This window comes from Camelus dromedarius, chromosome 9 (assembly GCF_036321535.1).
Source record: "Camelus dromedarius isolate mCamDro1 chromosome 9, mCamDro1.pat, whole genome shotgun sequence".
NCBI lineage: Eukaryota > Metazoa > Chordata > Mammalia > Artiodactyla > Camelidae > Camelus > Camelus dromedarius.
In genome coordinates this window covers 48,002,052-48,013,904 of record NC_087444.1, presented here as the reverse complement: position 1 = coordinate 48,013,904, position 11,853 = coordinate 48,002,052, and the positions used below count along the sequence as shown (strand labels likewise).

Genomic DNA, 11,853 nt, shown 5'->3' with positions numbered 1-11,853 from the left:
AATGTCCTTAAAGGGTAGCCAGGTCTCAGAGCACAATGCTGAGGAGAATGTTCAAAGAATAGGATACAGGAGATTTTGTGGATGATCATTGAGTCTCATATGACACAGGCAGAAAGGTTTAGGGGTTGATGGAGCTGTGGAAAATCAAAATAAATTTGGGGATTTACTAAGTCATATATACAATTTAGGGGCACAAGAACCACAAATGTTTCAGAATTTCATAACCAGCTATCTCATGATAATGGAAAATATTAGCATGGATAACAATAAATAGGCACTGAGTCAGTATGCTAAAAAGATGAAGGTTTCCAATTTCATGCATTTTTCTCCTTATCCTTTAAGCACAGAATTTAATTGATAGCCAGCTTTATTAGCAACTCTAATATAAATTTTAGAAGTTGACACATTATCTCCATGGACATTGAGAATTCAGATTTCAGATAGCAGCTGCACTTCCAGTTGATAGAAATTTGGGGAGCTGAAAGACAAAACTGACTTCTCACACTCCAACAGCACATGTCAACTTGGCCAGGAGAACTTCTCTGAGATGCCTTAGACTGCAATGCCAAGGGCACATCACCCAAACGCACTGACTTTTTTATTTTGGCGAACAGAAGGGGAAACGTCACTATCAGATAAGATAACATGATGAATGTTCCTGGACTACGCATGTACTTTGTGAGTCCTGGAGCTCTAAAAGTTTCTTGACTTAGCTGAAGCCTCAGAAGTTGCTTAAAACTCAAGTTGGGTGTATAATGTGAAATGGGTCAAGACTCCCCCTCCCTCGGTGCCTCGGATATATTCTTCGAACTGATCAGCTCAAATTGCAAAGCGAACCGGCTCCTCCGAGATCACAAGGTTCATGCTTCTCCTTTAAACTTCAAAGATAGTTACTGACAGCGTGTGAGGAGCCCAGGTCCTTATCTCCAATTGTTTCATTAAGGGGCTTCATCCCTCGCAGTGGAGTAGGCTGAGCTTCTGCTGCAGTTAGGAAAATGAGGACAAAGAGGAGAACAAACAGAAGGGAAAGAAAACAGAAATAAAAAAAACTAATCAATACACCCGCGAAGTAATGAGGAAAGGAGAAAAACGTAATGAGAAGAAACCAGGGGTAGTTCTACAAGGCAGGCTGTGCCATTCAAGTAATTCAAGTGATGATTTACTTCATGTTGCATATTATTGTGAGGCTTGGCTCTGAACATCACTACAAAGGACGTAGTAGCAGAGAACTTGGTGCACACAGTCTGAACCAGACAGGGGGCCTATGTAGCTTTCTCCTTACACTTAATGAAATCTGTTAATTCACCATCAGGAGAAAGGGCAGAAAAATCAATTTAGCTTCATAGTTAATGTAAGGATAGTTTTGTGGGCTTAACTATAATTATTTTTTTACATAGGTATGTGCCATGATAGCCTCATTTCTGAAACAATATAAACATATCTACATAGAATGCCTTTTTATATGATAAACAATACTGTTTTTCTTTGCCCATTCAAAATCCTTGACACTAGTAGAGGTTTAGCCAAGCATATCTGGAAAGGATCATGTTAACAGAGACCAGGGACATCTCAGCAGGAAACAATATGGAGAGAAGACGCAAGGAGCCTTCATGAAAATGTCTCATAAGATCCTAGGGTCTTGGCACAACCCTTGGGAGCTCAGGAATCTTAATTTGAGGCTGAATTTCCTGCCAGCTTGAAAGCATAGAAATTCAGAATCAAAATATGTTGATTTATTGAAAACAAAGAATCTTTTGAGTTTGTGTCCTAAGATCCATACTAACTTACATGTTAGTCTCTCTATAGATGTGTATAATGTGCGTACACACACACACCCCTACCTATATTTGTGTTACATCATAGAAGAGTGTCCTGGAAGTACAGACATCAAACTGTCAATGAGGCTACTTTGGAGGACCTAGATGAGAGTGCAAGGGCAAGAAGAGGAAAAGAGACTTTCATTTTGTTGCATTTCTTACTTTTTGATTAAAAAAAAGTAATAGGCAATTATTACTATTATAATTTCTAAAAGAGATAAAAAATACCCAAGAACATTCCAGATACTCATTTTCACTTGCAGTCCAGTAAGTTCTCCAACTGGCTCTGATTATTTGGCAGTTGCTAGGACAAGGCATTGGACTTCTTGAGAAGTAAGGGTGGTCCTGAAGCACAGCTAACAATGTGAACAAGAGTCACTCTCAACTCAACTACTGAGAAACTGAGGCTCTTTTCCTTCCTCTTCTCCTTTTTTATCCCTTCACCTCTCCTTCTTTCCATTCATTTTTTTCATACTGACTGAGGTACAGTTGATATACAAAGAATTGGACACATTTAGTGTGTCCAATCTGATGAATTTGAACCTATGCACACATTCATGACACCATCACCACAATCAAGACAATAAGACTAATCCAAACACCTCCCAGAGTTTCCCTGTGTCCCTTTGGTTCTTGTTGTTGTCATTGTTTTGTGGCAAGAACACTTAATGTGAGATCTGTCCTCTTAATAAATTCTGAGGTGCATGATGCCGTGTTAACCAAAGCTAGCATGTTATACAACGGGTCTCTAGACTCAATCATCTAGCAAAATTGAAACTTCCCTAAAAATAATTCAGTACAATTGCTCTGACCACTCCAGTTGGCTGACCAATATCTTAATTGAAAACTTTAAGTCACTTCAAAGGAAATGACAAATCCTCTCATTGAATGTTGAATGAGGGCCCCTCACAGGCTGGACAACTTGGAAGGCATTAGGGATACAGACCCACACAAGGCTGACTCGGTGGTGTGTCCCTGCTCTATGGAGATCATATTCTACTAATAAACCTACATTGAAAATTCTGAGTTTGAAATAGGAAACTTCTAGAACAAAAAGATGTACTTATCAGGGCTTGTTGAATTTTGCTTCCATGAATGGACAAAGTAGGTCTAGGATGTCTGTATCATACGTGTCCATCTGTTTGCTACCAGAGGAGACTCTGCCTTTTATGGTCCAATCAGTGTAGCCGTGGCCTCTGTTCACACCCCAACCCCAAGGGCAGCACCGTGCTGTTACGTGAGGGTGGCTGTGGATTGGAGCGGGGCTGGCTGGTGGCCTAAGAAGCAGCCTGACTGAAAGAAAAGTTTACTGACATTCAGATTCCTTCTATTAGAAACTGAAATCCAAACACAACTTGTCCAGAAGGGAACAGAATAAAGGGAAACAACACCTGGGGTAGGGCTGAGTCACACTTACAGGAGATCCCTGGAGCGAAGAGCCTTAAATCTCGCAGTTAAGAGCTCTGACTCTGGCGCCAGGCAAACTTTCTCTAAATTGCAATGTCCAAGTTGCCTTGGCCAGAAGACCTTGTAAGTTCCATCTCTCCTGACGTAGCAAGAAGCACAAACTTATAAAGTTAATCAACAAGAAAGCAAAATATGCATACTTCATTTACACACAGAGCAGGCTGCATATCAATCCAGGATATTCATATCTCCATTTATCAGAATTTCAGGGAAAAAAAAAACTTGTAGGTATATCTCCAGAGGTAAATATCCCAGTGGAAAAAACAGTCCAGGTGGCTATGCTGGTTCATTGTTTCTCCTTTGAAATTAAAGGAAGCAGTGGACATATGACACAATGAAGGACTCCAATTCAGTGCATCTTATTTAAAAGAACTTGAATTAATGAAAACAATTCTTACTTTTGTTTTATTTAAAAGGCACTTACAAAACACCTACCAGGTTCCAGGTGTTTACTATGTGTTAGGGCTTAAACAGTCACTCATAACCATACCATTAAATAGACACAATTGTATGCTCCACTTTATAGATAAGAAAACAAGATGCAGAGAGGCTACGAAATTAGCCCAGGGTCACACAGCTAATAAATTTCAGAGCTGAGATTCAAAGAACCATACTTTGAACTTTCATACTGTGCATCCCCTTTGCTATATAAGGGACAGGTTCATCTATCTTTGAAGGGCAAGAATAAATAATATCAACAAAAATCTGGAGCATTTTTTCAGGGAAGTGAGGCACTGAACAGTTACTGCAGGTGAGGGAATTTGTTCTTTGAGGAAATCTGGGACCAGAGGTGTAGTATTATCTGGCCAGGATGCTAGATATTCCTCTTGCAATAGACAAGATGATATCCCAAGATCCATCTCTGCTCTCAGAGTCTGCTTTTCTATTCATATTCCAAAGCCAGCATTAGCAGATTTGGGAAGGGGTCTGTTGTTCAGTTTTTCAAATATTTCAAACTTCTACTTAAATCTTCCAGCTTTAAATCATTTTTCTTTTATTCAGAGGTTTCTGAGGGATTGCCAATACTTGGCTCTGCCTTGACAAAGCTATCCTCGGATATCAGATTAGATAAGATGATGAATTGTACTTAAGACTTCACATAAGTTAAAAGCAAAGGAGTTTTAGTGGAAAACTTTCTCAAACACAGTTAAATATCAAAGCCGGCAAAGAATGGAAGGGGTTGGGCTTACTTATAAAGTAATCCAATTCATTAATGTTGATGCCGGGACTACTGAAACCCAGCAACAGAAAGATTTTCTATGTTTTTCCCCCAATAAGTCTATACAGCCAACAGAGATCCCCTAGGTCATGGGAGAAAAACATTGTATTCTAAATGGAAAAGAACATTTAGATTATGACCAGGGATCAAATTTCCATACTTCATAGATTCTAAAATGTGTATTTCTCACCTTTTTGCACGTCTGAAATTGGGTGCATATCATAATCACTACTGGCCAGGTAGCACTCATAATGTAGTTGCCACTGTCTGTTCATGGGCATCAAATTGTGTAGAATGGGTGTCAATGGCTTGCAAGAAAAACCTGGAGAAAAGAGTATATTCTCTTAAGCAAAATATTCATCACCAAGACTCTGTGTGGTATAGAATGTGCGGGCATTGACAACCCAGATGAAATGTTACTCAAAACATCTTCAAGACCTCAAAAATGATGACGTTTTAGAAATAGCCTCACAAATGTATCTCAACTATATTTTCTTTTCTATGCATAATATCAGCATGTCTAAATGAGTTTAAAAGTAACCTTTCAATACGTAAAAAGTGAAGGTTCAGAGTGATACAGCGATGCACCCATTTAATTGTCACCGGTTTGCTTTAATGTCTTAATCACACATAAAAGAATGGATTGACCTCAATCAGTAATGCCTTAGAGTTGATGAAATTATGATAAAGATCAAGTAGTTTAACAATGCTTATGAATTCTGTGCAGATAATTTGGGCACAAATGTTGAGCTTGACGACATATTCCTTTTGGTTGATTTTCTCGAATTATTCATCTTTTTGGAGCCTCAGTAGCTCATCTACAAAATGCAGGTGCTTATTCCATACTAATGATGACTGAATGAGAGAATGTATGCAAGACGCTTAGCAGAGAGCACACAAGCATTGAATATGTGAACCCCTCTTGATTTTTATCTACTTTGGCAGAGCATCCTCACAGCATCCTGTCCTTTTGCCTTTTCCCTTGGGAGCAGGAGACACTGAGAGAACTGTGGTTGGATTTTTTTTTTTCCTGCAAGACCATTTTAGTGGCCAGAGAGGAGAAAAATTCACTAATAAAAATTTATCATAAAGCTGAGCATACATGACCAATGCACATTTCTCTCATCACACTGGAATATGTATTTACTGCCACAAACGGCCAAATGAGGTCACCTGGAAATCGTTGGAAGGGCAGTCATCTCATCATGGGATGAATATGAATCAAGGGGAAACAAGAGTCAGGGGGAAGACAGGCAGATAATGTTCCCCTCTTTCCGTCATCCTGTGCTTCTTCTGTGGAGTCCTTCTTTGTAAATGTGCCCAGCACATTTACTCGCTGAGGGGCCTGCTGTGTTACACTGTGGCTCGCTGAGAAGAGGTGGCCAGTCCAGCAGCCCATCTCCTCCATTGCTTTGCATCCTTTCCTTTTTCCTCACCTTCACCACTGCAAGCTTGCAACTCCCAGGTGCAACACCAGCATTTCAATCCTTGCCTTGCCTCTGCTTTCCAGAGAACTCAGCACATGCCCAGCACCCGCATGTCAGTTGTGTTGTAAAGTTCATGTGGGGCCTGGGAAATGTTGGTCTGAAGTGTTTCTAGAACCAGGCAATGGGGTTTAGTCAAACACAGATGAAATAGTGGGGCCAGGTGTCCTAGATTCAAGCCTTGGGTCTAGTTCTTACTGTGTGACCTTTAGTCTCTCTCCTTGGTCTAATAGAAATGCTATTACCTGCCTTCCTTATCTTGAAATGCCATCATCAGGATCAGACAAGGTAAAGTTTGAGAAAGCAATGTGTGAGCTGTGAGGTTGACAATTGATAAAAGTTGATAGCCTACAAATGGATAATTATCACAATCAAACATGAGTTTGGTCCAATGAATTCCATTACCTTTTCAGTCAATACGAGATCAGTGTAAACATTTATAAAATTGTGAAAACTTCAGGGAGGCTACGTGTGTGTTTTGGCTTTTATAGAAAAAATACCCTACTAAAGCAGGAGTCACTGAACTTGTCAAATTGTCAAATTTTCAAATTCTGAGGGCTAGAATCATTTTTAGTTTTTATCTCATTCTTTTTCATTTCCATTTTAGTATATATTTCAGAAACAAAGTGAAGTAAACCAGAAAGAGAAAGAAAAATACTATATGATATCAGTTACATGTGGAATCTAAAAAAAAGAAAAAAGGGGACATTAATGAACTCATCTACAAAACAGGAACAGACTCGCAGACATGGTAAACAATTTTATGGTTACTGGAGGGAAAGAGGGTGGGAAGAGATAAATTTGGGAGTTTGAGATTTGCAAATTTTAACCACCATATATAAAAACAGATTTAAAAAAAGAAATTTCTTCTGTATAGCACAGGGAATCATATTCAATATCTTGTAATAACCTTTAATGAAAAAGAATAGGAAAACAAAAAAATAATAAAATGCAAAATTGATCCTCCCTTCCAAAAAAAAGAAACAAAACACATTAGTATGGTTGAACATATACATAATGTACAAATAAATATGTACATATTTAAATAAATATATTCAGGGTGAATTGTTGAAAGTATTTATAAAAACAAGTCTCTGAGATCTAGCCATATTACTACATAGATCTAATTATTTTGTGCAAACTCCTATATAGTGCTATGTTATTTGAATATACCACAGTATATGTATCTATTCAACCTGTATTAAATTTGGGCTGCTTCCAGTTTTTACTGCTACATACAATGATGCAGTAAATGTGTATGATTTGCTTTCTTCCAGACTCATGAATTCTTGGTAAAGCCTGGTGATGGGAACTTACTCTGACCTTGTCTGGCTTTGAGTACTGCACAGAGCTAGGACTCAAAATCGAGACCCAGACACAACTGGGCCATTGCTACATTATTCTTGGCTGACTGCAAATGTGCTTTATCTGCCTTGATGACAAATGTATTACACTGAAAATTTCCATGAGTTTCAGAAGACAAAGGGGAAAAAAAAGTCTCAAAGACTTGACTATAGGAATCTATAGGGAAAAAAAAAAAAAACTAACTTGATGTGCCTCAGACTCCCCTCCTTCTTACCTGTCCCCAGATGTCCTCCCTGGTGCTTTGGAAGGTGACACGCCTCACCTCCCCACCCCCACTCATGCTAGCTGGCTTCTACACCATCTAATTAGACTGCAGCTTTTCCTGCCTCGTGTATCTTTGATTTTATGCAGAATTTTGGAAGCTCTGTGAACCTGTATTCTGATTTGAATTATTAAAGCAGGCCAGTATTTGTGCATTTAGAAGCAATATTCTCCTTTCTACCATCCCCTATGATATGAAAAAAACGAATATTTTCAACTCTGAGTTACCTGCATGAATAGTCTTTTACTTCCCTTATTTTGGGGGCAGTTTCTCCATCCCTTAGCTTTTCTCTTTCTCCTGCACCCCACTTCTATCTTAATATGATTTACTGGGTTGGGGGCCAAGGAGTATCCTATGGCCTGTGGGAACTGTGTCACATCAGGTATGTGCATGTTGCTTTTTTCTCCTTTTTTCTCCTTTTGCTTGAGTTTTAGGTTGATTTGACCCAAATCATTCTCATCCTTGGTGCCAAAAGTGAAACACTGGTTTGACCTATAGGGTCAATGCTTTAACTGCCATAAAGCTATAAGTTTTGTAAGGGCTTGTTCTAGTCACTAATAGAACTCCACACCTAGAATACAGCAGATGTCCAATAACATTCACTGAATGGATGAATAAACGAACAACCAAGCACTGAGGTGGGAGGTAGTGCCTCCAGTAACTGGGCCATTTAGACTCAGTATGTAGGAGCAGAGTCCTAAGCGAGAGATTCCTAAACCATAAAACTGGGACACTAAAGTACAGAGAAATTGGGGGAACTTCCTTCACTTTTCAGATTGTATGTTTAATATTGTTTAGTTGCTAAAGAGATAAGAGTGTTATTACACACAGCATTTTCTCTAGAATGAAACTGGGAACAAAAAAAGTCATCCTGAGATCTTGATTCTGAACAGCCAGAGTCTCAGTCTCCTAGTCCCCCTTTTACTGAGTCTTTAGACGTGACACTAGTCTGTTGAGCTTCAGTTTGATCATCTACACAACAACAACAACAACAACAACAACAACAACAAACACGGCATTTCCTTTACAGGGTGGTTACACTGATTAAATGAAGGAATTAAGTAATGATAAATGTTCAATAAATCCGCATTCTTTTCTCCATTTTTCCTTCTTTTCCCTTAGCCAAGATGATTCTGTTATTGAAATGCTGAAGGGACCTCTTTAAAGGATGGCTTCCTGGCACAGAATTAAATGACTGCTGTGGAGCTAATTTATGATATATTTGGGGTGGGGTATTTGGAATTAAAGAAATGGCAACTTGTACATGGATCCTGGAGAAAGATTTCTAAGAGCTAGATTATTTTGCTCATTAATAGGAATTGTACTTCTCTTCACGTTGTTAGCTTCATAGACCCATGATATTGTATGTAGGTATACATACATATACATACACATACATGTTTTTACTTTCACAACTATTGTAGGTTGAATTATATCCCCCTCAAAAAAGGTATGTTCAAATCCTAACCCCAGGTACTTGTGAATGTGGCTTTATTTAGAAACAAGATCTTTGCAGATGTAATCATGTTAAGATGAGATTGTATGGGATTAGGATGGACCCTAAATCCAATGACAAGTTTCCTTATAAGGAGAAAATGATTTGGAGATACAGAGACACATGGCGAGAAGACAGCAGGTAAAAATGGAGGATTGGAGTTATGCTGCCAAAGAAATACCTAGACGATGCTGGAAGAGGCAAGAAAGGATTCTAGTCTTTGGAAGGAACATGGCCCTGCTGGCACCTTGACTCCAGACTTCTATTCTACAGAACTACCTGAGAATAAGTTCCTATTGTTTTAAGCCAACTTAGTTCATTATGGCAGCCATAGGCAACTAATGCAGTAAACTACTTGAATTTTTCACAGTTTTGTAGATTTTTCCACTCATCTTGTATTGACTGAAAAGGCAATGGAATTCACTGAAACAAACTCATGTTTGATTGTGATAATTATCCATAATTATCCATATATAGGCTATCAACTTTTATCAATCATCAATTTTATGGCTCACACATTGCTTTCTCAAACCTTATCTCGTCTGACCCTGATGATGGCATTTCAAGATAAGGAAGGCAGGTAATAGCATTTCCATTAGACCAAGGAGAAAGACTTAAGGTCACACAGTTAGTAAGAACTAGAGCCAAGGCTTGAATCTAGAACACCTGGCCCCACTGTGTCATCTGTGTTTGACTAAACCCCGTTGCCTGGTTCTAGAAACACTTCAGACCAACATTTCCCAGGCCCCACATGAACTCTACAACACAACTGACATGCGGGTGCTGGGCATGTGCTGAGTTCTCTGGAAAACAGAGGCAAGGCAAGGATTGAAGTGCTGGTGTTGCACCTGAGAGTTGCAAGCTTGCAGTGGTGAAGGTGAGAGAAAAGGAAAGGATGCAAAGCAATGGAGGAGATGGGCTGCTGGACTGGCCACCTCTTCTCAGCGAGCCACAGTGTAACACAACAGGCCCCTCAGCGAGTAAATGTGCTGGGCACACTGGACTTTTCCAGAAGGACTCCACAGAAGAAGCACAGGATGACGGAAAGAGGGGAACATTATCTGCCTGTCTTCCCCCTGACTCTTGCTTCCAAATGGTCTCATGATTTAAATGAAACTAGAAACCTATGAGTTCTCCTTTACTTCTGGGGTTGATTTTGAGATGAATCTCAGAGAGGCTTCTCTTGTGATCTCTTCAATGTATCCCTACAGGAAATAAAATGGTGCACATTATAGAATGAAAATGTCAATTTTCTTTGTATGTGTGTGTATTTTTAAGATAAAACTGTAGAGCTGAAAGATAATAGAAAATCACAAAGGATAATGTAATAACTATCAATATATCTACCTTATTTGCTATTTTTTAAAGAAATACAATATTACAGATAAGCATGAAGTAGCTAATGTTTCCCCCAATCCTTCTTTTGAGGGAATCATCCTCCTAACTTCTGAGTGTAGCTAATCCATGTTTTATACTTTTTCTACCATATTTATAATATACTATATGTATATATGAATATATATACAAATAGTAGGTGTATAATACATATATCCACTATACACCTGTGTGTATATATGTGTGAATGTATGGGTATATATATGTTTGTGTATGTGTGTGTGTATATTTATATATAGGTAAATGAGAAAGACTTAAATAGTCAAATGCTGTACTGGTTAAATAAATTATAGCCATGAAATACTATGCAGCAATTTTTTAAAAATTGAGACAGGGCTATATAGTAATGGAAAGTTGTGTGAGATTTACTGTCAAATGAACCAAAGCAAGTTCCTAAACAGTATGAGTTGCCTGATGTTGTTTGTTATATACCACACTTCTTACACACATGGAATATGTCTGGAAGGATGCATAAGAAACCATTAGTAGACTGGGGTTGGGAAAGCAGACAAAGAGGGGAGATTTTATTTTTCTCTTTATATCCTTCAGTCCTTAAAAATAATTAGAACGGGGGAAGTGTATAGCTAGGTGCTAGAGTGCATGCCTAGTATGCATGAGGTCGTGGGTTCAATCCCCAGTACCACCATAAGCAAACAAACAAACAAACCAAATTACCTCGCCCATAACAAAAAAAATTAGAATGCATTACTTTTCTAATTAAAAAATACTAATAAAAAGCAGGGTCTGCAGCATAAGTTCTCCCAGTCGGGGCAGCAAAAGAGACTCCAGGACTGAAGTAAGAGAGGAAACAACGTAGAGTGATACTGGCAGATGGTGCAGTTTGAATCAAGAGAAGTGAATTTGAGTCCTGCTTCTGCCATTGAACATCAGACATCCCCAAGCTTTTCCACCTGGCAGAGAGGTTCCTAACTGATCCGTCTTACCTGCCTCTCTGGATCTCTCCCCATCTCCCACCCTGGCTTATCCACCCTTGCCCACTCCATGCTGTTTCCTCTCTTTGTCCCTGTACCCACGCCTCTTCTTCTGCCTGGATGCCTTCTGCCACATCATTTGCCTGACTAGCTGTAGATATCATCGCCCCAAAGTAGCTGGAGGACTTGGCTCTGTATGCCCAGCACACCCGCTGCATTCTGCTCCCTTCATAGGCATTACCTGTGCACCACCTGCTCCCCAACAGGGCTCTCAGCTCCTGGAGGGGAGAGGCTATGGCTGATTGATCTTTGTGGCTGGCCTATGGTACACACTATTAAAAGCATTTTTTTTAACTAAACATTTAGCTATGTGCCAGTTATCTCCTCTATTAAATGAGGAAGCTGCATTATATTTAG

General features: G+C 39.2%; 1 long non-coding RNA gene across 3 annotated transcripts in view; it reads right to left on the bottom strand.

The window, feature by feature from the left end:
• Nucleotides 1-372: 372 nt before the first annotated feature.
• LOC116154714 (uncharacterized) overlaps nucleotides 373-11,853 on the bottom strand; it is a 29,992-nt gene continuing 18,511 nt past the window's right edge. Inside the window, exons 5-7 of one of the 3 annotated variants that reach the window (XR_010382305.1) lie at nucleotides 4,694-4,825; nucleotides 3,235-3,363; nucleotides 373-981 (exon numbers count right to left, since the gene is read on the bottom strand). This is a non-coding gene — a long non-coding RNA (uncharacterized LOC116154714). The remainder of the gene's footprint in view (nucleotides 982-3,234; nucleotides 3,364-4,693; nucleotides 4,826-11,853) is intronic. The other 2 variants (XR_010382303.1, XR_010382304.1) reach the window with 2 other exon arrangements.